The 24,397-nt window shown below is 43.5% G+C and overlaps 34 non-coding genes across 34 annotated transcripts; 12 read left to right on the forward strand and 22 right to left on the reverse strand.

The window, feature by feature from the left end:
• The first annotated feature begins 546 nt into the window (after window positions 1–546).
• On the forward strand, window positions 547–619 carry TRNAM-CAU (transfer RNA methionine (anticodon CAU)). Its single transcript has one exon. It is a non-coding gene; the product is annotated as a tRNA-Met (tRNA).
• A 445-nt stretch (window positions 620–1,064) lies between these two features.
• TRNAY-GUA (transfer RNA tyrosine (anticodon GUA)) lies at window positions 1,065–1,150 on the reverse strand. The gene is given in 2 exon segments: window positions 1,065–1,100; window positions 1,114–1,150. It is a non-coding gene; the product is annotated as a tRNA-Tyr (tRNA).
• Window positions 1,151–1,936: 786 nt separating this feature from the next.
• On the reverse strand, window positions 1,937–2,008 carry TRNAA-AGC (transfer RNA alanine (anticodon AGC)). The gene has a single exon. It is a non-coding gene; the product is annotated as a tRNA-Ala (tRNA).
• A 674-nt stretch (window positions 2,009–2,682) lies between these two features.
• TRNAM-CAU (transfer RNA methionine (anticodon CAU)) lies at window positions 2,683–2,755 on the forward strand. Its single transcript has one exon. It is a non-coding gene; the product is annotated as a tRNA-Met (tRNA).
• A 445-nt stretch (window positions 2,756–3,200) lies between these two features.
• TRNAY-GUA (transfer RNA tyrosine (anticodon GUA)) lies at window positions 3,201–3,286 on the reverse strand. Its single transcript is given in 2 exon segments — window positions 3,201–3,236; window positions 3,250–3,286. It is a non-coding gene; the product is annotated as a tRNA-Tyr (tRNA).
• Window positions 3,287–4,072: 786 nt separating this feature from the next.
• On the reverse strand, window positions 4,073–4,144 carry TRNAA-AGC (transfer RNA alanine (anticodon AGC)). The gene has a single exon. It is a non-coding gene; the product is annotated as a tRNA-Ala (tRNA).
• A 674-nt stretch (window positions 4,145–4,818) lies between these two features.
• TRNAM-CAU (transfer RNA methionine (anticodon CAU)) lies at window positions 4,819–4,891 on the forward strand. Its single transcript has one exon. It is a non-coding gene; the product is annotated as a tRNA-Met (tRNA).
• Window positions 4,892–5,336: 445 nt separating this feature from the next.
• On the reverse strand, window positions 5,337–5,422 carry TRNAY-GUA (transfer RNA tyrosine (anticodon GUA)). Its single transcript is given in 2 exon segments — window positions 5,337–5,372; window positions 5,386–5,422. It is a non-coding gene; the product is annotated as a tRNA-Tyr (tRNA).
• Window positions 5,423–6,208: 786 nt separating this feature from the next.
• On the reverse strand, window positions 6,209–6,280 carry TRNAA-AGC (transfer RNA alanine (anticodon AGC)). The gene has a single exon. It is a non-coding gene; the product is annotated as a tRNA-Ala (tRNA).
• Window positions 6,281–6,954: 674 nt separating this feature from the next.
• Window positions 6,955–7,027, forward strand: TRNAM-CAU (transfer RNA methionine (anticodon CAU)). The gene has a single exon. It is a non-coding gene; the product is annotated as a tRNA-Met (tRNA).
• A 445-nt stretch (window positions 7,028–7,472) lies between these two features.
• TRNAY-GUA (transfer RNA tyrosine (anticodon GUA)) lies at window positions 7,473–7,558 on the reverse strand. Its single transcript is given in 2 exon segments — window positions 7,473–7,508; window positions 7,522–7,558. It is a non-coding gene; the product is annotated as a tRNA-Tyr (tRNA).
• Window positions 7,559–8,344: 786 nt separating this feature from the next.
• On the reverse strand, window positions 8,345–8,416 carry TRNAA-AGC (transfer RNA alanine (anticodon AGC)). The gene has a single exon. It is a non-coding gene; the product is annotated as a tRNA-Ala (tRNA).
• Window positions 8,417–9,090: 674 nt separating this feature from the next.
• TRNAM-CAU (transfer RNA methionine (anticodon CAU)) lies at window positions 9,091–9,163 on the forward strand. Its single transcript has one exon. It is a non-coding gene; the product is annotated as a tRNA-Met (tRNA).
• Window positions 9,164–9,608: 445 nt separating this feature from the next.
• On the reverse strand, window positions 9,609–9,694 carry TRNAY-GUA (transfer RNA tyrosine (anticodon GUA)). The gene is given in 2 exon segments: window positions 9,609–9,644; window positions 9,658–9,694. It is a non-coding gene; the product is annotated as a tRNA-Tyr (tRNA).
• A 786-nt stretch (window positions 9,695–10,480) lies between these two features.
• Window positions 10,481–10,552, reverse strand: TRNAA-AGC (transfer RNA alanine (anticodon AGC)). The gene has a single exon. It is a non-coding gene; the product is annotated as a tRNA-Ala (tRNA).
• Window positions 10,553–11,226: 674 nt separating this feature from the next.
• On the forward strand, window positions 11,227–11,299 carry TRNAM-CAU (transfer RNA methionine (anticodon CAU)). The gene has a single exon. It is a non-coding gene; the product is annotated as a tRNA-Met (tRNA).
• A 445-nt stretch (window positions 11,300–11,744) lies between these two features.
• On the reverse strand, window positions 11,745–11,830 carry TRNAY-GUA (transfer RNA tyrosine (anticodon GUA)). The gene is given in 2 exon segments: window positions 11,745–11,780; window positions 11,794–11,830. It is a non-coding gene; the product is annotated as a tRNA-Tyr (tRNA).
• Window positions 11,831–12,616: 786 nt separating this feature from the next.
• TRNAA-AGC (transfer RNA alanine (anticodon AGC)) lies at window positions 12,617–12,688 on the reverse strand. Its single transcript has one exon. It is a non-coding gene; the product is annotated as a tRNA-Ala (tRNA).
• Window positions 12,689–13,362: 674 nt separating this feature from the next.
• TRNAM-CAU (transfer RNA methionine (anticodon CAU)) lies at window positions 13,363–13,435 on the forward strand. Its single transcript has one exon. It is a non-coding gene; the product is annotated as a tRNA-Met (tRNA).
• A 445-nt stretch (window positions 13,436–13,880) lies between these two features.
• On the reverse strand, window positions 13,881–13,966 carry TRNAY-GUA (transfer RNA tyrosine (anticodon GUA)). The gene is given in 2 exon segments: window positions 13,881–13,916; window positions 13,930–13,966. It is a non-coding gene; the product is annotated as a tRNA-Tyr (tRNA).
• A 786-nt stretch (window positions 13,967–14,752) lies between these two features.
• TRNAA-AGC (transfer RNA alanine (anticodon AGC)) lies at window positions 14,753–14,824 on the reverse strand. The gene has a single exon. It is a non-coding gene; the product is annotated as a tRNA-Ala (tRNA).
• Window positions 14,825–15,498: 674 nt separating this feature from the next.
• TRNAM-CAU (transfer RNA methionine (anticodon CAU)) lies at window positions 15,499–15,571 on the forward strand. Its single transcript has one exon. It is a non-coding gene; the product is annotated as a tRNA-Met (tRNA).
• Window positions 15,572–16,016: 445 nt separating this feature from the next.
• TRNAY-GUA (transfer RNA tyrosine (anticodon GUA)) lies at window positions 16,017–16,102 on the reverse strand. Its single transcript is given in 2 exon segments — window positions 16,017–16,052; window positions 16,066–16,102. It is a non-coding gene; the product is annotated as a tRNA-Tyr (tRNA).
• A 786-nt stretch (window positions 16,103–16,888) lies between these two features.
• On the reverse strand, window positions 16,889–16,960 carry TRNAA-AGC (transfer RNA alanine (anticodon AGC)). The gene has a single exon. It is a non-coding gene; the product is annotated as a tRNA-Ala (tRNA).
• Window positions 16,961–17,634: 674 nt separating this feature from the next.
• TRNAM-CAU (transfer RNA methionine (anticodon CAU)) lies at window positions 17,635–17,707 on the forward strand. Its single transcript has one exon. It is a non-coding gene; the product is annotated as a tRNA-Met (tRNA).
• Window positions 17,708–18,152: 445 nt separating this feature from the next.
• On the reverse strand, window positions 18,153–18,238 carry TRNAY-GUA (transfer RNA tyrosine (anticodon GUA)). Its single transcript is given in 2 exon segments — window positions 18,153–18,188; window positions 18,202–18,238. It is a non-coding gene; the product is annotated as a tRNA-Tyr (tRNA).
• A 786-nt stretch (window positions 18,239–19,024) lies between these two features.
• On the reverse strand, window positions 19,025–19,096 carry TRNAA-AGC (transfer RNA alanine (anticodon AGC)). The gene has a single exon. It is a non-coding gene; the product is annotated as a tRNA-Ala (tRNA).
• Window positions 19,097–19,770: 674 nt separating this feature from the next.
• Window positions 19,771–19,843, forward strand: TRNAM-CAU (transfer RNA methionine (anticodon CAU)). Its single transcript has one exon. It is a non-coding gene; the product is annotated as a tRNA-Met (tRNA).
• Window positions 19,844–20,288: 445 nt separating this feature from the next.
• TRNAY-GUA (transfer RNA tyrosine (anticodon GUA)) lies at window positions 20,289–20,374 on the reverse strand. The gene is given in 2 exon segments: window positions 20,289–20,324; window positions 20,338–20,374. It is a non-coding gene; the product is annotated as a tRNA-Tyr (tRNA).
• Window positions 20,375–21,160: 786 nt separating this feature from the next.
• TRNAA-AGC (transfer RNA alanine (anticodon AGC)) lies at window positions 21,161–21,232 on the reverse strand. The gene has a single exon. It is a non-coding gene; the product is annotated as a tRNA-Ala (tRNA).
• Window positions 21,233–21,906: 674 nt separating this feature from the next.
• TRNAM-CAU (transfer RNA methionine (anticodon CAU)) lies at window positions 21,907–21,979 on the forward strand. The gene has a single exon. It is a non-coding gene; the product is annotated as a tRNA-Met (tRNA).
• Window positions 21,980–22,424: 445 nt separating this feature from the next.
• Window positions 22,425–22,510, reverse strand: TRNAY-GUA (transfer RNA tyrosine (anticodon GUA)). Its single transcript is given in 2 exon segments — window positions 22,425–22,460; window positions 22,474–22,510. It is a non-coding gene; the product is annotated as a tRNA-Tyr (tRNA).
• Window positions 22,511–23,296: 786 nt separating this feature from the next.
• TRNAA-AGC (transfer RNA alanine (anticodon AGC)) lies at window positions 23,297–23,368 on the reverse strand. Its single transcript has one exon. It is a non-coding gene; the product is annotated as a tRNA-Ala (tRNA).
• A 674-nt stretch (window positions 23,369–24,042) lies between these two features.
• Window positions 24,043–24,115, forward strand: TRNAM-CAU (transfer RNA methionine (anticodon CAU)). Its single transcript has one exon. It is a non-coding gene; the product is annotated as a tRNA-Met (tRNA).
• The last annotated feature ends 282 nt before the right edge of the window (window positions 24,116–24,397 follow it).

Raw genomic sequence — 24,397 nt, forward strand, 5'->3', positions numbered from 1 at the left:
TTCTAGCACCGTTTTTTATGGAATAAGGTTGACTCTAGAATGAATAATTCCCCACACACAACAGCTAGATGCAATCGAAAAAAGCCAGAGTATTCAAGGCAACTGGTTCAGGATACATCAAAGAAGGATATGGTTGAGTGCTGTTTCCACATCTTGTGAGATGACTTAAGGTACCCCTGCTCTTTTTGCAGGACACACAGCTATGTTACATTAGCATGTACAGTGTTGAGATCTAGATGCATCTACGGCTAGGGGCGGCATGTTAATTCTGGGTTTTAGTCCATTTCATTCTCAGTTATGTGGAGGAAAAAATGGCACGATCTTTCTTAGAGAGGTGAATGGTATGCCCTGATTTCTTTTGCATGGCTAAATGTATGGGGTGTGGGTTTAAGCACTGGGAAAGAGCAGTCTTCTGACCATTATAACTGCAGACGATTTTAATCCAGCGAGGCAACCGAAGTGTATTGATATTCCAACATGAGAACAGCATTTTTGCTACCTTCCCTCTTCATGGTGTGTAGACGCATTTGTTAGCGGTTTCAAGCAGCCTTCTTAGCGCAGTAGGCAGCGCGTCAGTCTCATAATCTGAAGGTCCTGAGTTCGATCCTCAGAGAGGGCATTGCAGTGTTTCTTTTGTCAAGAGAAACATCTCAGATTTTCTCCAAATCTGTAAACTATTCCTCCACATTGCATCTTGCTCAGTTTTAAGGAGTTGGTGTCTTTGTAGATTCCCTCTTTCATATCCATGGCCACTCATTGTAGGTGAGTTTTAGCTGGTTCGGCTGCCGAAACATCTACCTTGGTACAATGAAACTGGAAGTCTTCCAAGTGCCTTCATATATTTAGTCAAGGCTTTGGAATGAATTCTGATCTGCAGGTCCTTGTTTATTTCTCTTCCAACATCCCTCAGAAATGACTATGTGGTCAATTTCATTGGAAAGCAGAAGAAGTCTACCCTTCTGTCCTAGCATTTATTTGGAGCTAGGGAAATGTTTCTCAATCAGAGGGGCACATAATGTTTTAACAAGAGAGAAAGCAGCTATGGAAAACAAAAAAGGGGAAACTCCTCCGAGCCGGATTTGAACCAGCGACCTAAGGATTTCTGTTTCTCCACTACAGTCCTCCGCTCTCCCAACTGAGCTATCGGAGGATTAGGCAGTACAGCTTTCCATGCTGCATTCATCTTTCTTTCAATAATGGTTGCGGCGGGAGTGGGGTGGGAGTACTGCAGTCTAATCTTGAAAATCATGAATATGACCTGCAGCTTGCTCTACAAATTGCCACTTCCTAGAGTGCATTCTCAGCTACATCTTATCACCATAAAGGGGGACTGCTTACCTACCTGAATGTGCTGTGCTGGCGTGAAGGAAAGCAGGGGACCTAGAATTAGAAATCCTACAGAAAGGAGTTTTCCTGAAAGGGCATGGGGCCGAGGAATCCACAGCCCTTTGGAAGCATTTCTGGCAAAAGGATGACAGCATGGGAACATGAAGGAAAGGACAGAAAGTTAGGAGAGTCATTACTCCGTACGGAGCATGAAGAACATGCATTTTTAATGCTTCTGTGAAAGGAACTGGAAAAGCAAAACCAGTAGATTAATGGACCATTCAGAAGGGATTAGGATGAAGAAAACATTCTGTTTTTCTTAAACCTTCTGGTAAGAGTCTCTGGTTTAGAGGAAGAATTCAAATAAATGACCAAGACAGCTGTGCCCGTTTTCTATACTAAGAATGCCAAGATAAATCACCACTTTGGTTTCTTATGGAAGCAAGATTATTTTTTTCTATAAACACGGGAAATGAGATAGCCCCATTTCAAAAGGTTTTGCAAGGCGAAGAAAGTGGGGTTCTGGCACCAGCTGCATGACATCTCACTTCCTTACTCATGATGCCAGCCTAGCTATCTGTCAAAAGGCAAGATTAGCATGGCGAAAAGCTGGAGATGCCGGGGATTGAACCCGGGGCCTCATACATGCTAAGCATGCGCTCTACCACTGAGCTACATCCCCACATCCTGTAGAGGGAGACCTTGCTCCACGCATGGAAACCTGGAATTCTATTGAATGTACATTCACCACATATGACACTGGAATGGGAAGCGTCAGGTGTGGAATTCCATATGATTTACAGCTGGATTTTCTAGCACCGTTTTTTATGGAATAAGGTTGACTCTAGAATGAATAATTCCCCACACACAACAGCTAGATGCAATCGAAAAAAGCCAGAGTATTCAAGGCAACTGGTTCAGGATACATCAAAGAAGGATATGGTTGAGTGCTGTTTCCACATCTTGTGAGATGACTTAAGGTACCCCTGCTCTTTTTGCAGGACACACAGCTATGTTACATTAGCATGTACAGTGTTGAGATCTAGATGCATCTACGGCTAGGGGCGGCATGTTAATTCTGGGTTTTAGTCCATTTCATTCTCAGTTATGTGGAGGAAAAAATGGCACGATCTTTCTTAGAGAGGTGAATGGTATGCCCTGATTTCTTTTGCATGGCTAAATGTATGGGGTGTGGGTTTAAGCACTGGGAAAGAGCAGTCTTCTGACCATTATAACTGCAGACGATTTTAATCCAGCGAGGCAACCGAAGTGTATTGATATTCCAACATGAGAACAGCATTTTTGCTACCTTCCCTCTTCATGGTGTGTAGACGCATTTGTTAGCGGTTTCAAGCAGCCTTCTTAGCGCAGTAGGCAGCGCGTCAGTCTCATAATCTGAAGGTCCTGAGTTCGATCCTCAGAGAGGGCATTGCAGTGTTTCTTTTGTCAAGAGAAACATCTCAGATTTTCTCCAAATCTGTAAACTATTCCTCCACATTGCATCTTGCTCAGTTTTAAGGAGTTGGTGTCTTTGTAGATTCCCTCTTTCATATCCATGGCCACTCATTGTAGGTGAGTTTTAGCTGGTTCGGCTGCCGAAACATCTACCTTGGTACAATGAAACTGGAAGTCTTCCAAGTGCCTTCATATATTTAGTCAAGGCTTTGGAATGAATTCTGATCTGCAGGTCCTTGTTTATTTCTCTTCCAACATCCCTCAGAAATGACTATGTGGTCAATTTCATTGGAAAGCAGAAGAAGTCTACCCTTCTGTCCTAGCATTTATTTGGAGCTAGGGAAATGTTTCTCAATCAGAGGGGCACATAATGTTTTAACAAGAGAGAAAGCAGCTATGGAAAACAAAAAAGGGGAAACTCCTCCGAGCCGGATTTGAACCAGCGACCTAAGGATTTCTGTTTCTCCACTACAGTCCTCCGCTCTCCCAACTGAGCTATCGGAGGATTAGGCAGTGCAGCTTTCCATGCTGCATTCATCTTTCTTTCAATAATGGTTGCGGCGGGAGTGGGGTGGGAGTACTGCAGTCTAATCTTGAAAATCATGAATATGACCTGCAGCTTGCTCTACAAATTGCCACTTCCTAGAGTGCATTCTCAGCTACATCTTATCACCATAAAGGGGGACTGCTTACCTACCTGAATGTGCTGTGCTGGCGTGAAGGAAAGCAGGGGACCTAGAATTAGAAATCCTACAGAAAGGAGTTTTCCTGAAAGGGCATGGGGCCGAGGAATCCACAGCCCTTTGGAAGCATTTCTGGCAAAAGGATGACAGCATGGGAACATGAAGGAAAGGACAGAAAGTTAGGAGAGTCATTACTCCGTACGGAGCATGAAGAACATGCATTTTTAATGCTTCTGTGAAAGGAACTGGAAAAGCAAAACCAGTAGATTAATGGACCATTCAGAAGGGATTAGGATGAAGAAAACATTCTGTTTTTCTTAAACCTTCTGGTAAGAGTCTCTGGTTTAGAGGAAGAATTCAAATAAATGACCAAGACAGCTGTGCCCGTTTTCTATACTAAGAATGCCAAGATAAATCACCACTTTGGTTTCTTATGGAAGCAAGATTATTTTTTTCTATAAACACGGGAAATGAGATAGCCCCATTTCAAAAGGTTTTGCAAGGCGAAGAAAGTGGGGTTCTGGCACCAGCTGCATGACATCTCACTTCCTTACTCATGATGCCAGCCTAGCTATCTGTCAAAAGGCAAGATTAGCATGGCGAAAAGCTGGAGATGCCGGGGATTGAACCCGGGGCCTCATACATGCTAAGCATGCGCTCTACCACTGAGCTACATCCCCACATCCTGTAGAGGGAGACCTTGCTCCACGCATGGAAACCTGGAATTCTATTGAATGTACATTCACCACATATGACACTGGAATGGGAAGCGTCAGGTGTGGAATTCCATATGATTTACAGCTGGATTTTCTAGCACCGTTTTTTATGGAATAAGGTTGACTCTAGAATGAATAATTCCCCACACACAACAGCTAGATGCAATCGAAAAAAGCCAGAGTATTCAAGGCAACTGGTTCAGGATACATCAAAGAAGGATATGGTTGAGTGCTGTTTCCACATCTTGTGAGATGACTTAAGGTACCCCTGCTCTTTTTGCAGGACACACAGCTATGTTACATTAGCATGTACAGTGTTGAGATCTAGATGCATCTACGGCTAGGGGCGGCATGTTAATTCTGGGTTTTAGTCCATTTCATTCTCAGTTATGTGGAGGAAAAAATGGCACGATCTTTCTTAGAGAGGTGAATGGTATGCCCTGATTTCTTTTGCATGGCTAAATGTATGGGGTGTGGGTTTAAGCACTGGGAAAGAGCAGTCTTCTGACCATTATAACTGCAGACGATTTTAATCCAGCGAGGCAACCGAAGTGTATTGATATTCTAACATGAGAACAGCATTTTTGCTACCTTCCCTCTTCATGGTGTGTAGACGCATTTGTTAGCGGTTTCAAGCAGCCTTCTTAGCGCAGTAGGCAGCGCGTCAGTCTCATAATCTGAAGGTCCTGAGTTCGATCCTCAGAGAGGGCATTGCAGTGTTTCTTTTGTCAAGAGAAACATCTCAGATTTTCTCCAAATCTGTAAACTATTCCTCCACATTGCATCTTGCTCAGTTTTAAGGAGTTGGTGTCTTTGTAGATTCCCTCTTTCATATCCATGGCCACTCATTGTAGGTGAGTTTTAGCTGGTTCGGCTGCCGAAACATCTACCTTGGTACAATGAAACTGGAAGTCTTCCAAGTGCCTTCATATATTTAGTCAAGGCTTTGGAATGAATTCTGATCTGCAGGTCCTTGTTTATTTCTCTTCCAACATCCCTCAGAAATGACTATGTGGTCAATTTCATTGGAAAGCAGAAGAAGTCTACCCTTCTGTCCTAGCATTTATTTGGAGCTAGGGAAATGTTTCTCAATCAGAGGGGCACATAATGTTTTAACAAGAGAGAAAGCAGCTATGGAAAACAAAAAAGGGGAAACTCCTCCGAGCCGGATTTGAACCAGCGACCTAAGGATTTCTGTTTCTCCACTACAGTCCTCCGCTCTCCCAACTGAGCTATCGGAGGATTAGGCAGTACAGCTTTCCATGCTGCATTCATCTTTCTTTCAATAATGGTTGCGGCGGGAGTGGGGTGGGAGTACTGCAGTCTAATCTTGAAAATCATGAATATGACCTGCAGCTTGCTCTACAAATTGCCACTTCCTAGAGTGCATTCTCAGCTACATCTTATCACCATAAAGGGGGACTGCTTACCTACCTGAATGTGCTGTGCTGGCGTGAAGGAAAGCAGGGGACCTAGAATTAGAAATCCTACAGAAAGGAGTTTTCCTGAAAGGGCATGGGGCCGAGGAATCCACAGCCCTTTGGAAGCATTTCTGGCAAAAGGATGACAGCATGGGAACATGAAGGAAAGGACAGAAAGTTAGGAGAGTCATTACTCCGTACGGAGCATGAAGAACATGCATTTTTAATGCGTCTGTGAAAGGAACTGGAAAAGCAAAACCAGTAGATTAATGGACCATTCAGAAGGGATTAGGATGAAGAAAACATTCTGTTTTTCTTAAACCTTCTGGTAAGAGTCTCTGGTTTAGAGGAAGAATTCAAATAAATGACCAAGACAGCTGTGCCCGTTTTCTATACTAAGAATGCCAAGATAAATCACCACTTTGGTTTCTTATGGAAGCAAGATTATTTTTTTCTATAAACACGGGAAATGAGATAGCCCCATTTCAAAAGGTTTTGCAAGGCGAAGAAAGTGGGGTTCTGGCACCAGCTGCATGACATCTCACTTCCTTACTCATGATGCCAGCCTAGCTATCTGTCAAAAGGCAAGATTAGCATGGCGAAAAGCTGGAGATGCCGGGGATTGAACCCGGGGCCTCATACATGCTAAGCATGCGCTCTACCACTGAGCTACATCCCCACATCCTGTAGAGGGAGACCTTGCTCCACGCATGGAAACCTGGAATTCTATTGAATGTACATTCACCACATATGACACTGGAATGGGAAGCGTCAGGTGTGGAATTCCATATGATTTACAGCTGGATTTTCTAGCACCGTTTTTTATGGAATAAGGTTGACTCTAGAATGAATAATTCCCCACACACAACAGCTAGATGCAATCGAAAAAAGCCAGAGTATTCAAGGCAACTGGTTCAGGATACATCAAAGAAGGATATGGTTGAGTGCTGTTTCCACATCTTGTGAGATGACTTAAGGTACCCCTGCTCTTTTTGCAGGACACACAGCTATGTTACATTAGCATGTACAGTGTTGAGATCTAGATGCATCTACGGCTAGGGGCGGCATGTTAATTCTGGGTTTTAGTCCATTTCATTCTCAGTTATGTGGAGGAAAAAATGGCACGATCTTTCTTAGAGAGGTGAATGGTATGCCCTGATTTCTTTTGCATGGCTAAATGTATGGGGTGTGGGTTTAAGCACTGGGAAAGAGCAGTCTTCTGACCATTATAACTGCAGACGATTTTAATCCAGCGAGGCAACCGAAGTGTATTGATATTCTAACATGAGAACAGCATTTTTGCTACCTTCCCTCTTCATGGTGTGTAGACGCATTTGTTAGCGGTTTCAAGCAGCCTTCTTAGCGCAGTAGGCAGCGCGTCAGTCTCATAATCTGAAGGTCCTGAGTTCGATCCTCAGAGAGGGCATTGCAGTGTTTCTTTTGTCAAGAGAAACATCTCAGATTTTCTCCAAATCTGTAAACTATTCCTCCACATTGCATCTTGCTCAGTTTTAAGGAGTTGGTGTCTTTGTAGATTCCCTCTTTCATATCCATGGCCACTCATTGTAGGTGAGTTTTAGCTGGTTCGGCTGCCGAAACATCTACCTTGGTACAATGAAACTGGAAGTCTTCCAAGTGCCTTCATATATTTAGTCAAGGCTTTGGAATGAATTCTGATCTGCAGGTCCTTGTTTATTTCTCTTCCAACATCCCTCAGAAATGACTATGTGGTCAATTTCATTGGAAAGCAGAAGAAGTCTACCCTTCTGTCCTAGCATTTATTTGGAGCTAGGGAAATGTTTCTCAATCAGAGGGGCACATAATGTTTTAACAAGAGAGAAAGCAGCTATGGAAAACAAAAAAGGGGAAACTCCTCCGAGCCGGATTTGAACCAGCGACCTAAGGATTTCTGTTTCTCCACTACAGTCCTCCGCTCTCCCAACTGAGCTATCGGAGGATTAGGCAGTACAGCTTTCCATGCTGCATTCATCTTTCTTTCAATAATGGTTGCGGCGGGAGTGGGGTGGGAGTACTGCAGTCTAATCTTGAAAATCATGAATATGACCTGCAGCTTGCTCTACAAATTGCCACTTCCTAGAGTGCATTCTCAGCTACATCTTATCACCATAAAGGGGGACTGCTTACCTACCTGAATGTGCTGTGCTGGCGTGAAGGAAAGCAGGGGACCTAGAATTAGAAATCCTACAGAAAGGAGTTTTCCTGAAAGGGCATGGGGCCGAGGAATCCACAGCCCTTTGGAAGCATTTCTGGCAAAAGGATGACAGCATGGGAACATGAAGGAAAGGACAGAAAGTTAGGAGAGTCATTACTCCGTACGGAGCATGAAGAACATGCATTTTTAATGCGTCTGTGAAAGGAACTGGAAAAGCAAAACCAGTAGATTAATGGACCATTCAGAAGGGATTAGGATGAAGAAAACATTCTGTTTTTCTTAAACCTTCTGGTAAGAGTCTCTGGTTTAGAGGAAGAATTCAAATAAATGACCAAGACAGCTGTGCCCGTTTTCTATACTAAGAATGCCAAGATAAATCACCACTTTGGTTTCTTATGGAAGCAAGATTATTTTTTTCTATAAACACGGGAAATGAGATAGCCCCATTTCAAAAGGTTTTGCAAGGCGAAGAAAGTGGGGTTCTGGCACCAGCTGCATGACATCTCACTTCCTTACTCATGATGCCAGCCTAGCTATCTGTCAAAAGGCAAGATTAGCATGGCGAAAAGCTGGAGATGCCGGGGATTGAACCCGGGGCCTCATACATGCTAAGCATGCGCTCTACCACTGAGCTACATCCCCACATCCTGTAGAGGGAGACCTTGCTCCACGCATGGAAACCAGGAATTCTATTGAATGTACATTCACCACATATGACACTGGAATGGGAAGCGTCAGGTGTGGAATTCCATATGATTTACAGCTGGATTTTCTAGCACCGTTTTTTATGGAATAAGGTTGACTCTAGAATGAATAATTCCCCACACACAACAGCTAGATGCAATCGAAAAAAGCCAGAGTATTCAAGGCAACTGGTTCAGGATACATCAAAGAAGGATATGGTTGAGTGCTGTTTCCACATCTTGTGAGATGACTTAAGGTACCCCTGCTCTTTTTGCAGGACACACAGCTATGTTACATTAGCATGTACAGTGTTGAGATCTAGATGCATCTACGGCTAGGGGCGGCATGTTAATTCTGGGTTTTAGTCCATTTCATTCTCAGTTATGTGGAGGAAAAAATGGCACGATCTTTCTTAGAGAGGTGAATGGTATGCCCTGATTTCTTTTGCATGGCTAAATGTATGGGGTGTGGGTTTAAGCACTGGGAAAGAGCAGTCTTCTGACCATTATAACTGCAGACGATTTTAATCCAGCGAGGCAACTGAAGTGTATTGATATTCCAACATGAGAACAGCATTTTTGCTACCTTCCCTCTTCATGGTGTGTAGACGCATTTGTTAGCGGTTTCAAGCAGCCTTCTTAGCGCAGTAGGCAGCGCGTCAGTCTCATAATCTGAAGGTCCTGAGTTCGATCCTCAGAGAGGGCATTGCAGTGTTTCTTTTGTCAAGAGAAACATCTCAGATTTTCTCCAAATCTGTAAACTATTCCTCCACATTGCATCTTGCTCAGTTTTAAGGAGTTGGTGTCTTTGTAGATTCCCTCTTTCATATCCATGGCCACTCATTGTAGGTGAGTTTTAGCTGGTTCGGCTGCCGAAACATCTACCTTGGTACAATGAAACTGGAAGTCTTCCAAGTGCCTTCATATATTTAGTCAAGGCTTTGGAATGAATTCTGATCTGCAGGTCCTTGTTTATTTCTCTTCCAACATCCCTCAGAAATGACTATGTGGTCAATTTCATTGGAAAGCAGAAGAAGTCTACCCTTCTGTCCTAGCATTTATTTGGAGCTAGGGAAATGTTTCTCAATCAGAGGGGCACATAATGTTTTAACAAGAGAGAAAGCAGCTATGGAAAACAAAAAAGGGGAAACTCCTCCGAGCCGGATTTGAACCAGCGACCTAAGGATTTCTGTTTCTCCACTACAGTCCTCCGCTCTCCCAACTGAGCTATCGGAGGATTAGGCAGTACAGCTTTCCATGCTGCATTCATCTTTCTTTCAATAATGGTTGCGGCGGGAGTGGGGTGGGAGTACTGCAGTCTAATCTTGAAAATCATGAATATGACCTGCAGCTTGCTCTACAAATTGCCACTTCCTAGAGTGCATTCTCAGCTACATCTTATCACCATAAAGGGGGACTGCTTACCTACCTGAATGTGCTGTGCTGGCGTGAAGGAAAGCAGGGGACCTAGAATTAGAAATCCTACAGAAAGGAGTTTTCCTGAAAGGGCATGGGGCCGAGGAATCCACAGCCCTTTGGAAGCATTTCTGGCAAAAGGATGACAGCATGGGAACATGAAGGAAAGGACAGAAAGTTAGGAGAGTCATTACTCCGTACGGAGCATGAAGAACATGCATTTTTAATGCTTCTGTGAAAGGAACTGGAAAAGCAAAACCAGTAGATTAATGGACCATTCAGAAGGGATTAGGATGAAGAAAACATTCTGTTTTTCTTAAACCTTCTGGTAAGAGTCTCTGGTTTAGAGGAAGAATTCAAATAAATGACCAAGACAGCTGTGCCCGTTTTCTATACTAAGAATGCCAAGATAAATCACCACTTTGGTTTCTTATGGAAGCAAGATTATTTTTTTCTATAAACACGGGAAATGAGATAGCCCCATTTCAAAAGGTTTTGCAAGGCGAAGAAAGTGGGGTTCTGGCACCAGCTGCATGACATCTCACTTCCTTACTCATGATGCCAGCCTAGCTATCTGTCAAAAGGCAAGATTAGCATGGCGAAAAGCTGGAGATGCCGGGGATTGAACCCGGGGCCTCATACATGCTAAGCATGCGCTCTACCACTGAGCTACATCCCCACATCCTGTAGAGGGAGACCTTGCTCCACGCATGGAAACCTGGAATTCTATTGAATGTACATTCACCACATATGACACTGGAATGGGAAGCGTCAGGTGTGGAATTCCATATGATTTACAGCTGGATTTTCTAGCACCGTTTTTTATGGAATAAGGTTGACTCTAGAATGAATAATTCCCCACACACAACAGCTAGATGCAATCGAAAAAAGCCAGAGTATTCAAGGCAACTGGTTCAGGATACATCAAAGAAGGATATGGTTGAGTGCTGTTTCCACATCTTGTGAGATGACTTAAGGTACCCCTGCTCTTTTTGCAGGACACACAGCTATGTTACATTAGCATGTACAGTGTTGAGATCTAGATGCATCTACGGCTAGGGGCGGCATGTTAATTCTGGGTTTTAGTCCATTTCATTCTCAGTTATGTGGAGGAAAAAATGGCACGATCTTTCTTAGAGAGGTGAATGGTATGCCCTGATTTCTTTTGCATGGCTAAATGTATGGGGTGTGGGTTTAAGCACTGGGAAAGAGCAGTCTTCTGACCATTATAACTGCAGACGATTTTAATCCAGCGAGGCAACCGAAGTGTATTGATATTCCAACATGAGAACAGCATTTTTGCTACCTTCCCTCTTCATGGTGTGTAGACGCATTTGTTAGCGGTTTCAAGCAGCCTTCTTAGCGCAGTAGGCAGCGCGTCAGTCTCATAATCTGAAGGTCCTGAGTTCGATCCTCAGAGAGGGCATTGCAGTGTTTCTTTTGTCAAGAGAAACATCTCAGATTTTCTCCAAATCTGTAAACTATTCCTCCACATTGCATCTTGCTCAGTTTTAAGGAGTTGGTGTCTTTGTAGATTCCCTCTTTCATATCCATGGCCACTCATTGTAGGTGAGTTTTAGCTGGTTCGGCTGCCGAAACATCTACCTTGGTACAATGAAACTGGAAGTCTTCCAAGTGCCTTCATATATTTAGTCAAGGCTTTGGAATGAATTCTGATCTGCAGGTCCTTGTTTATTTCTCTTCCAACATCCCTCAGAAATGACTATGTGGTCAATTTCATTGGAAAGCAGAAGAAGTCTACCCTTCTGTCCTAGCATTTATTTGGAGCTAGGGAAATGTTTCTCAATCAGAGGGGCACATAATGTTTTAACAAGAGAGAAAGCAGCTATGGAAAACAAAAAAGGGGAAACTCCTCCGAGCCGGATTTGAACCAGCGACCTAAGGATTTCTGTTTCTCCACTACAGTCCTCCGCTCTCCCAACTGAGCTATCGGAGGATTAGGCAGTGCAGCTTTCCATGCTGCATTCATCTTTCTTTCAATAATGGTTGCGGCGGGAGTGGGGTGGGAGTACTGCAGTCTAATCTTGAAAATCATGAATATGACCTGCAGCTTGCTCTACAAATTGCCACTTCCTAGAGTGCATTCTCAGCTACATCTTATCACCATAAAGGGGGACTGCTTACCTACCTGAATGTGCTGTGCTGGCGTGAAGGAAAGCAGGGGACCTAGAATTAGAAATCCTACAGAAAGGAGTTTTCCTGAAAGGGCATGGGGCCGAGGAATCCACAGCCCTTTGGAAGCATTTCTGGCAAAAGGATGACAGCATGGGAACATGAAGGAAAGGACAGAAAGTTAGGAGAGTCATTACTCCGTACGGAGCATGAAGAACATGCATTTTTAATGCTTCTGTGAAAGGAACTGGAAAAGCAAAACCAGTAGATTAATGGACCATTCAGAAGGGATTAGGATGAAGAAAACATTCTGTTTTTCTTAAACCTTCTGGTAAGAGTCTCTGGTTTAGAGGAAGAATTCAAATAAATGACCAAGACAGCTGTGCCCGTTTTCTATACTAAGAATGCCAAGATAAATCACCACTTTGGTTTCTTATGGAAGCAAGATTATTTTTTTCTATAAACACGGGAAATGAGATAGCCCCATTTCAAAAGGTTTTGCAAGGCGAAGAAAGTGGGGTTCTGGCACCAGCTGCATGACATCTCACTTCCTTACTCATGATGCCAGCCTAGCTATCTGTCAAAAGGCAAGATTAGCATGGCGAAAAGCTGGAGATGCCGGGGATTGAACCCGGGGCCTCATACATGCTAAGCATGCGCTCTACCACTGAGCTACATCCCCACATCCTGTAGAGGGAGACCTTGCTCCACGCATGGAAACCTGGAATTCTATTGAATGTACATTCACCACATATGACACTGGAATGGGAAGCGTCAGGTGTGGAATTCCATATGATTTACAGCTGGATTTTCTAGCACCGTTTTTTATGGAATAAGGTTGACTCTAGAATGAATAATTCCCCACACACAACAGCTAGATGCAATCGAAAAAAGCCAGAGTATTCAAGGCAACTGGTTCAGGATACATCAAAGAAGGATATGGTTGAGTGCTGTTTCCACATCTTGTGAGATGACTTAAGGTACCCCTGCTCTTTTTGCAGGACACACAGCTATGTTACATTAGCATGTACAGTGTTGAGATCTAGATGCATCTACGGCTAGGGGCGGCATGTTAATTCTGGGTTTTAGTCCATTTCATTCTCAGTTATGTGGAGGAAAAAATGGCACGATCTTTCTTAGAGAGGTGAATGGTATGCCCTGATTTCTTTTGCATGGCTAAATGTATGGGGTGTGGGTTTAAGCACTGGGAAAGAGCAGTCTTCTGACCATTATAACTGCAGACGATTTTAATCCAGCGAGGCAACCGAAGTGTATTGATATTCCAACATGAGAACAGCATTTTTGCTACCTTCCCTCTTCATGGTGTGTAGACGCATTTGTTAGCGGTTTCAAGCAGCCTTCTTAGCGCAGTAGGCAGCGCGTCAGTCTCATAATCTGAAGGTCCTGAGTTCGATCCTCAGAGAGGGCATTGCAGTGTTTCTTTTGTCAAGAGAAACATCTCAGATTTTCTCCAAATCTGTAAACTATTCCTCCACATTGCATCTTGCTCAGTTTTAAGGAGTTGGTGTCTTTGTAGATTCCCTCTTTCATATCCATGGCCACTCATTGTAGGTGAGTTTTAGCTGGTTCGGCTGCCGAAACATCTACCTTGGTACAATGAAACTGGAAGTCTTCCAAGTGCCTTCATATATTTAGTCAAGGCTTTGGAATGAATTCTGATCTGCAGGTCCTTGTTTATTTCTCTTCCAACATCCCTCAGAAATGACTATGTGGTCAATTTCATTGGAAAGCAGAAGAAGTCTACCCTTCTGTCCTAGCATTTATTTGGAGCTAGGGAAATGTTTCTCAATCAGAGGGGCACATAATGTTTTAACAAGAGAGAAAGCAGCTATGGAAAACAAAAAAGGGGAAACTCCTCCGAGCCGGATTTGAACCAGCGACCTAAGGATTTCTGTTTCTCCACTACAGTCCTCCGCTCTCCCAACTGAGCTATCGGAGGATTAGGCAGTACAGCTTTCCATGCTGCATTCATCTTTCTTTCAATAATGGTTGCGGCGGGAGTGGGGTGGGAGTACTGCAGTCTAATCTTGAAAATCATGAATATGACCTGCAGCTTGCTCTACAAATTGCCACTTCCTAGAGTGCATTCTCAGCTACATCTTATCACCATAAAGGGGGACTGCTTACCTACCTGAATGTGCTGTGCTGGCGTGAAGGAAAGCAGGGGACCTAGAATTAGAAATCCTACAGAAAGGAGTTTTCCTGAAAGGGCATGGGGCCGAGGAATCCACAGCCCTTTGGAAGCATTTCTGGCAAAAGGATGACAGCATGGGAACATGAAGGAAAGGACAGAAAGTTAGGAGAGTCATTACTCCGTACGGAGCATGAAGAACATGCATTTTTAATGCTTCTGTGAAAGGAACTGGAAAAGCAAAACCAGTAGATTAATGGACCATTCAGAAGGGATTAGGATGAAGAAAACATTCTGTTTTTCTTAAACCTTCTGGTAAGAGTCTCTGGTTTAGAGGAAGAATTCAAATAAATGACCAAGACAGCTGTGCCCGTTTTCTATACTAAGAATGCCAAGATAAATCACCACTTTGGTTTCTTATGGAAGCAAGATTATTTTTTTCTATAAACACGGGAAATGAGATAGCCCCATTTCAAAAGGTTTTGCAAGGCGAAGAAAGTGGGGTTCTGGCACCAGCTGCATGACATCTCACTTCCTTACTCATGATGCCAGCCTAGCTATCTGTCAAAAGGCAAGATTAGCATGGCGAAAAGCTGGAGATGCCGGGGATTGAACCCGGGGCCTCATACATGCTAAGCATGCGCTCTACCACTGAGCTACATCCCCACATCCTGTAGAGGGAGACCTTGCTCCACGCATGGAAACCTGGAATTCTATTGAATGTACATTCACCACATATGACACTGGAATGGGAAGCGTCAGGTGTGGAATTCCATATGATTTACAGCTGGATTTTCTAGCACCGTTTTTTATGGAATAAGGTTGACTCTAGAATGAATAATTCCCCACACACAACAGCTAGATGCAATCGAAAAAAGCCAGAGTATTCAAGGCAACTGGTTCAGGATACATCAAAGAAGGATATGGTTGAGTGCTGTTTCCACATCTTGTGAGATGACTTAAGGTACCCCTGCTCTTTTTGCAGGACACACAGCTATGTTACATTAGCATGTACAGTGTTGAGATCTAGATGCATCTACGGCTAGGGGCGGCATGTTAATTCTGGGTTTTAGTCCATTTCATTCTCAGTTATGTGGAGGAAAAAATGGCACGATCTTTCTTAGAGAGGTGAATGGTATGCCCTGATTTCTTTTGCATGGCTAAATGTATGGGGTGTGGGTTTAAGCACTGGGAAAGAGCAGTCTTCTGACCATTATAACTGCAGACGATTTTAATCCAGCGAGGCAACCGAAGTGTATTGATATTCTAACATGAGAACAGCATTTTTGCTACCTTCCCTCTTCATGGTGTGTAGACGCATTTGTTAGCGGTTTCAAGCAGCCTTCTTAGCGCAGTAGGCAGCGCGTCAGTCTCATAATCTGAAGGTCCTGAGTTCGATCCTCAGAGAGGGCATTGCAGTGTTTCTTTTGTCAAGAGAAACATCTCAGATTTTCTCCAAATCTGTAAACTATTCCTCCACATTGCATCTTGCTCAGTTTTAAGGAGTTGGTGTCTTTGTAGATTCCCTCTTTCATATCCATGGCCACTCATTGTAGGTGAGTTTTAGCTGGTTCGGCTGCCGAAACATCTACCTTGGTACAATGAAACTGGAAGTCTTCCAAGTGCCTTCATATATTTAGTCAAGGCTTTGGAATGAATTCTGATCTGCAGGTCCTTGTTTATTTCTCTTCCAACATCCCTCAGAAATGACTATGTGGTCAATTTCATTGGAAAGCAGAAGAAGTCTACCCTTCTGTCCTAGCATTTATTTGGAGCTAGGGAAATGTTTCTCAATCAGAGGGGCACATAATGTTTTAACAAGAGAGAAAGCAGCTATGGAAAACAAAAAAGGGGAAACTCCTCCGAGCCGGATTTGAACCAGCGACCTAAGGATTTCTGTTTCTCCACTACAGTCCTCCGCTCTCCCAACTGAGCTATCGGAGGATTAGGCAGTACAGCTTTCCATGCTGCATTCATCTTTCTTTCAATAATGGTTGCGGCGGGAGTGGGGTGGGAGTACTGCAGTCTAATCTTGAAAATCATGAATATGACCTGCAGCTTGCTCTACAAATTGCCACTTCCTAGAGTGCATTCTCAGCTACATCTTATCACCATAAAGGGGGACTGCTTACCTACCTGAATGTGCTGTGCTGGCGTGAAGGAAAGCAGGGGACCTAGAATTAGAAATCCTACAGAAAGGAGTTTTCCTGAAAGGGCATGGGGCCGAGGAATCCACAGCCCTTTGGAAGCATTTCTGGCAAAAGGATGACAGCATGGGAACATGAAGGAAAGGACAGAAAGTTAGGAGAGTCATTACTCCGTACGGAGCATGAAGAACATGCATTTTTAATGCGTCTGTGAAAGGAACTGGAAAAGCAAAACCAGTAGATTAATGGACCATTCAGAAGGGATTAGGATGAAGAAAACATTCTGTTTTTCTTAAACCTTCTGGTAAGAGTCTCTGGTTTAGAGGAAGAATTCAAATAAATGACCAAGACAGCTGTGCCCGTTTTCTATACTAAGAATGCCAAGATAAATCACCACTTTGGTTTCTTATGGAAGCAAGATTATTTTTTTCTATAAACACGGGAAATGAGATTGCCCCATTTCAAAAGGTTTTGCAAGGCGAAGAAAGTGGGGTTCTGGCACCAGCTGCATGACATCTCACTTCCTTACTCATGATGCCAGCCTAGCTATCTGTCAAAAGGCAAGATTAGCATGGCGAAAAGCTGGAGATGCCGGGGATTGAACCCGGGGCCTCATACATGCTAAGCATGCGCTCTACCACTGAGCTACATCCCCACATCCTGTAGAGGGAGACCTTGCTCCACGCATGGAAACCTGGAATTCTATTGAATGTACATTCACCACATATGACACTGGAATGGGAAGCGTCAGGTGTGGAATTCCATATGATTTACAGCTGGATTTTCTAGCACCGTTTTTTATGGAATAAGGTTGACTCTAGAATGAATAATTCCCCACACACAACAGCTAGATGCAATCGAAAAAAGCCAGAGTATTCAAGGCAACTGGTTCAGGATACATCAAAGAAGGATATGGTTGAGTGCTGTTTCCACATCTTGTGAGATGACTTAAGGTACCCCTTCTCTTTTTGCAGGACACACAGCTATGTTACATTAGCATGTACAGTGTTGAGATCTAGATGCATCTACGGCTAGGGGCGGCATGTTAATTCTGGGTTTTAGTCCATTTCATTCTCAGTTATGTGGAGGAAAAAATGGCACGATCTTTCTTAGAGAGGTGAATGGTATGCCCTGATTTCTTTTGCATGGCTAAATGTATGGGGTGTGGGTTTAAGCACTGGGAAAGAGCAGTCTTCTGACCATTATAACTGCAGACGATTTTAATCCAGCGAGGCAACCGAAGTGTATTGATATTCTAACATGAGAACAGCATTTTTGCTACCTTCCCTCTTCATGGTGTGTAGACGCATTTGTTAGCGGTTTCAAGCAGCCTTCTTAGCGCAGTAGGCAGCGCGTCAGTCTCATAATCTGAAGGTCCTGAGTTCGATCCTCAGAGAGGGCATTGCAGTGTTTCTTTTGTCAAGAGAAACATCTCAGATTTTCTCCAAATCTGTAAACTATTCCTCCACATTGCATCTTGCTCAGTTTTAAGGAGTTGGTGTCTTTGTAGATTCCCTCTTTCATATCCATGGCCACTCATTGTAGGTGAGTTTTAGCTGGTTCGGCTGCCGAAACATCTACCTTGGTACAATGAAACTGGAAGTCTTCCAAGTGCCTTCATATATTTAGTCAAGGCTTTGGAATGAATTCTGATCTGCAGGTCCTTGTTTATTTCTCTTCCAACATCCCTCAGAAATGACTATGTGGTCAATTTCATTGGAAAGCAGAAGAAGTCTACCCTTCTGTCCTAGCATTTATTTGGAGCTAGGGAAATGTTTCTCAATCAGAGGGGCACATAATGTTTTAACAAGAGAGAAAGCAGCTATGGAAAACAAAAAAGGGGAAACTCCTCCGAGCCGGATTTGAACCAGCGACCTAAGGATTTCTGTTTCTCCACTACAGTCCTCCGCTCTCCCAACTGAGCTATCGGAGGATTAGGCAGTACAGCTTTCCATGCTGCATTCATCTTTCTTTCAATAATGGTTGCGGCGGGAGTGGGGTGGGAGTACTGCAGTCTAATCTTGAAAATCATGAATATGACCTGCAGCTTGCTCTACAAATTGCCACTTCCTAGAGTGCATTCTCAGCTACATCTTATCACCATAAAGGGGGACTGCTTACCTACCTGAATGTGCTGTGCTGGCGTGAAGGAAAGCAGGGGACCTAGAATTAGAAATCCTACAGAAAGGAGTTTTCCTGAAAGGGCATGGGGCCGAGGAATCCACAGCCCTTTGGAAGCATTTCTGGCAAAAGGATGACAGCATGGGAACATGAAGGAAAGGACAGAAAGTTAGGAGAGTCATTACTCCGTACGGAGCATGAAGAACATGCATTTTTAATGCTTCTGTGAAAGGAACTGGAAAAGCAAAACCAGTAGATTAATGGACCATTCAGAAGGGATTAGGATGAAGAAAACATTCTGTTTTTCTTAAACCTTCTGGTAAGAGTCTCTGGTTTAGAGGAAGAATTCAAATAAATGACCAAGACAGCTGTGCCCGTTTTCTATACTAAGAATGCCAAGATAAATCACCACTTTGGTTTCTTATGGAAGCAAGATTATTTTTTTCTATAAACACGGGAAATGAGATAGCCCCATTTCAAAAGGTTTTGCAAGGCGAAGAAAGTGGGGTTCTGGCACCAGCTGCATGACATCTCACTTCCTTACTCATGATGCCAGCCTAGCTATCTGTCAAAAGGCAAGATTAGCATGGCGAAAAGCTGGAGATGCCGGGGATTGAACCCGGGGCCTCATACATGCTAAGCATGCGCTCTACCACTGAGCTACATCCCCACATCCTGTAGAGGGAGACCTTGCTCCACGCATGGAAACCTGGAATTCTATTGAATGTACATTCACCACATATGACACTGGAATGGGAAGCGTCAGGTGTGGAATTCCATATGATTTACAGCTGGATTTTCTAGCACCGTTTTTTATGGAATAAGGTTGACTCTAGAATGAATAATTCCCCACACACAACAGCTAGATGCAATCGAAAAAAGCCAGAGTATTCAAGGCAACTGGTTCAGGATACATCAAAGAAGGATATGGTTGAGTGCTGTTTCCACATCTTGTGAGATGACTTAAGGTACCCCTGCTCTTTTTGCAGGACACACAGCTATGTTACATTAGCATGTACAGTGTTGAGATCTAGATGCATCTACGGCTAGGGGCGGCATGTTAATTCTGGGTTTTAGTCCATTTCATTCTCAGTTATGTGGAGGAAAAAATGGCACGATCTTTCTTAGAGAGGTGAATGGTATGCCCTGATTTCTTTTGCATGGCTAAATGTATGGGGTGTGGGTTTAAGCACTGGGAAAGAGCAGTCTTCTGACCATTATAACTGCAGACGATTTTAATCCAGCGAGGCAACCGAAGTGTATTGATATTCTAACATGAGAACAGCATTTTTGCTACCTTCCCTCTTCATGGTGTGTAGACGCATTTGTTAGCGGTTTCAAGCAGCCTTCTTAGCGCAGTAGGCAGCGCGTCAGTCTCATAATCTGAAGGTCCTGAGTTCGATCCTCAGAGAGGGCATTGCAGTGTTTCTTTTGTCAAGAGAAACATCTCAGATTTTCTCCAAATCTGTAAACTATTCCTCCACATTGCATCTTGCTCAGTTTTAAGGAGTTGGTGTCTTTGTAGATTCCCTCTTTCATATCCATGGCCACTCATTGTAGGTGAGTTTTAGCTGGTTCGGCTGCCGAAACATCTACCTTGGTACAATGAAACTGGAAGTCTTCCAAGTGCCTTCATATATTTAGTCAAGGCTTTGGAATGAATTCTGATCTGCAGGTCCTTGTTTATTTCTCTTCCAACATCCCTCAGAAATGACTATGTGGTCAATTTCATTGGAAAGCAGAAGAAGTCTACCCTTCTGTCCTAGCATTTATTTGGAGCTAGGGAAATGTTTCTCAATCAGAGGGGCACATAATGTTTTAACAAGAGAGAAAGCAGCTATGGAAAACAAAAAAGGGGAAACTCCTCCGAGCCGGATTTGAACCAGCGACCTAAGGATTTCTGTTTCTCCACTACAGTCCTCCGCTCTCCCAACTGAGCTATCGGAGGATTAGGCAGTACAGCTTTCCATGCTGCATTCATCTTTCTTTCAATAATGGTTGCGGCGGGAGTGGGGTGGGAGTACTGCAGTCTAATCTTGAAAATCATGAATATGACCTGCAGCTTGCTCTACAAATTGCCACTTCCTAGAGTGCATTCTCAGCTACATCTTATCACCATAAAGGGGGACTGCTTACCTACCTGAATGTGCTGTGCTGGCGTGAAGGAAAGCAGGGGACCTAGAATTAGAAATCCTACAGAAAGGAGTTTTCCTGAAAGGGCATGGGGCCGAGGAATCCACAGCCCTTTGGAAGCATTTCTGGCAAAAGGATGACAGCATGGGAACATGAAGGAAAGGACAGAAAGTTAGGAGAGTCATTACTCCGTACGGAGCATGAAGAACATGCATTTTTAATGCGTCTGTGAAAGGAACTGGAAAAGCAAAACCAGTAGATTAATGGACCATTCAGAAGGGATTAGGATGAAGAAAACATTCTGTTTTTCTTAAACCTTCTGGTAAGAGTCTCTGGTTTAGAGGAAGAATTCAAATAAATGACCAAGACAGCTGTGCCCGTTTTCTATACTAAGAATGCCAAGATAAATCACCACTTTGGTTTCTTATGGAAGCAAGATTATTTTTTTCTATAAACACGGGAAATGAGATAGCCCCATTTCAAAAGGTTTTGCAAGGCGAAGAAAGTGGGGTTCTGGCACCAGCTGCATGACATCTCACTTCCTTACTCATGATGCCAGCCTAGCTATCTGTCAAAAGGCAAGATTAGCATGGCGAAAAGCTGGAGATGCCGGGGATTGAACCCAGGGCCTCATACATGCTAAGCATGCGCTCTACCACTGAGCTACATCCCCACATCCTGTAGAGGGAGACCTTGCTCCACGCATGGAAACCAGGAATTCTATTGAATGTACATTCACCACATATGACACTGGAATGGGAAGCGTCAGGTGTGGAATTCCATATGATTTACAGCTGGATTTTCTAGCACCGTTTTTTATGGAATAAGGTTGACTCTAGAATGAATAATTCCCCACACACAACAGCTAGATGCAATCGAAAAAAGCCAGAGTATTCAAGGCAACTGGTTCAGGATACATCAAAGAAGGATATGGTTGAGTGCTGTTTCCACATCTTGTGAGATGACTTAAGGTACCCCTGCTCTTTTTGCAGGACACACAGCTATGTTACATTAGCATGTACAGTGTTGAGATCTAGATGCATCTACGGCTAGGGGCGGCATGTTAATTCTGGGTTTTAGTCCATTTCATTCTCAGTTATGTGGAGGAAAAAATGGCACGATCTTTCTTAGAGAGGTGAATGGTATGCCCTGATTTCTTTTGCATGGCTAAATGTATGGGGTGTGGGTTTAAGCACTGGGAAAGAGCAGTCTTCTGACCATTATAACTGCAGACGATTTTAATCCAGCGAGGCAACCGAAGTGTATTGATATTCTAACATGAGAACAGCATTTTTGCTACCTTCCCTCTTCATGGTGTGTAGACGCATTTGTTAGCGGTTTCAAGCAGCCTTCTTAGCGCAGTAGGCAGCGCGTCAGTCTCATAATCTGAAGGTCCTGAGTTCGATCCTCAGAGAGGGCATTGCAGTGTTTCTTTTGTCAAGAGAAACATCTCAGATTTTCTCCAAATCTGTAAACTATTCCTCCACATTGCATCTTGCTCAGTTTTAAGGAGTTGGTGTCTTTGTAGATTCCCTCTTTCATATCCATGGCCACTCATTGTAGGTGAGTTTTAGCTGGTTCGGCTGCCGAAACATCTACCTTGGTACAATGAAACTGGAAGTCTTCCAAGTGCCTTCATATATTTAGTCAAGGCTTTGGAATGAATTCTGATCTGCAGGTCCTTGTTTATTTCTCTTCCAACATCCCTCAGAAATGACTATGTGGTCAATTTCATTGGAAAGCAGAAGAAGTCTACCCTTCTGTCCTAGCATTTATTTGGAGCTAGGGAAATGTTTCTCAATCAGAGGGGCACATAATGTTTTAACAAGAGAGAAAGCAGCTATGGAAAACAAAAAAGGGGAAACTCCTCCGAGCCGGATTTGAACCAGCGACCTAAGGATTTCTGTTTCTCCACTACAGTCCTCCGCTCTCCCAACTGAGCTATCGGAGGATTAGGCAGTACAGCTTTCCATGCTGCATTCATCTTTCTTTCAATAATGGTTGCGGCGGGAGTGGGGTGGGAGTACTGCAGTCTAATCTTGAAAATCATGAATATGACCTGCAGCTTGCTCTACAAATTGCCACTTCCTAGAGTGCATTCTCAGCTACATCTTATCACCATAAAGGGGGACTGCTTACCTACCTGAATGTGCTGTGCTGGCGTGAAGGAAAGCAGGGGACCTAGAATTAGAAATCCTACAGAAAGGAGTTTTCCTGAAAGGGCATGGGGCCGAGGAATCCACAGCCCTTTGGAAGCATTTCTGGCAAAAGGATGACAGCATGGGAACATGAAGGAAAGGACAGAAAGTTAGGAGAGTCATTACTCCGTACGGAGCATGAAGAACATGCATTTTTAATGCGTCTGTGAAAGGAACTGGAAAAGCAAAACCAGTAGATTAATGGACCATTCAGAAGGGATTAGGATGAAGAAAACATTCTGTTTTTCTTAAACCTTCTGGTAAGAGTCTCTGGTTTAGAGGAAGAATTCAAATAAATGACCAAGACAGCTGTGCCCGTTTTCTATACTAAGAATGCCAAGATAAATCACCACTTTGGTTTCTTATGGAAGCAAGATTATTTTTTTCTATAAACACGGGAAATGAGATAGCCCCATTTCAAAAGGTTTTGCAAGGCGAAGAAAGTGGGGTTCTGGCACCAGCTGCATGACATCTCACTTCCTTACTCATGATGCCAGCCTAGCTATCTGTCAAAAGGCAAGATTAGCATGGCGAAAAGCTGGAGATGCCGGGGATTGAACCCAGGGCCTCATACATGCTAAGCATGCGCTCTACCACTGAGCTACATCCCCACATCCTGTAGAGGGAGACCTTGCTCCACGCATGGAAACCAGGAATTCTATTGAATGTACATTCACCACATATGACACTGGAATGGGAAGCGTCAGGTGTGGAATTCCATATGATTTACAGCTGGATTTTCTAGCACCGTTTTTTATGGAATAAGGTTGACTCTAGAATGAATAATTCCCCACACACAACAGCTAGATGCAATCGAAAAAAGCCAGAGTATTCAAGGCAACTGGTTCAGGATACATCAAAGAAGGATATGGTTGAGTGCTGTTTCCACATCTTGTGAGATGACTTAAGGTACCCCTGCTCTTTTTGCAGGACACACAGCTATGTTACATTAGCATGTACAGTGTTGAGATCTAGATGCATCTACGGCTAGGGGCGGCATGTTAATTCTGGGTTTTAGTCCATTTCATTCTCAGTTATGTGGAGGAAAAAATGGCACGATCTTTCTTAGAGAGGTGAATGGTATGCCCTGATTTCTTTTGCATGGCTAAATGTATGGGGTGTGGGTTTAAGCACTGGGAAAGAGCAGTCTTCTGACCATTATAACTGCAGACGATTTTAATCCAGCGAGGCAACTGAAGTGTATTGATATTCCAACATGAGAACAGCATTTTTGCTACCTTCCCTCTTCATGGTGTGTAGACGCATTTGTTAGCGGTTTCAAGCAGCCTTCTTAGCGCAGTAGGCAGCGCGTCAGTCTCATAATCTGAAGGTCCTGAGTTCGATCCTCAGAGAGGGCATTGCAGTGTTTCTTTTGTCAAGAGAAACATCTCAGATTTTCTCCAAATCTGTAAACTATTCCTCCACATTGCATCTTGCTCAGTTTTAAGGAGTTGGTGTCTTTGTAGATTCCCTCTTTCATATCCATGGCCACTCATTGTAGGTGAGTTTTAGCTGGTTCGGCTGCCGAAACATCTACCTTGGTACAATGAAACTGGAAGTCTTCCAAGTGCCTTCATATATTTAGTCAAGGCTTTGGAATGAATTCTGATCTGCAGGTCCTTGTTTATTTCTCTTCCAAC

The sequence above is a fragment of the Pleurodeles waltl genome, unplaced genomic scaffold (genome assembly GCF_031143425.1).
Source record: "Pleurodeles waltl isolate 20211129_DDA unplaced genomic scaffold, aPleWal1.hap1.20221129 scaffold_107, whole genome shotgun sequence".
Lineage (NCBI taxonomy): Eukaryota > Metazoa > Chordata > Amphibia > Caudata > Salamandridae > Pleurodeles > Pleurodeles waltl.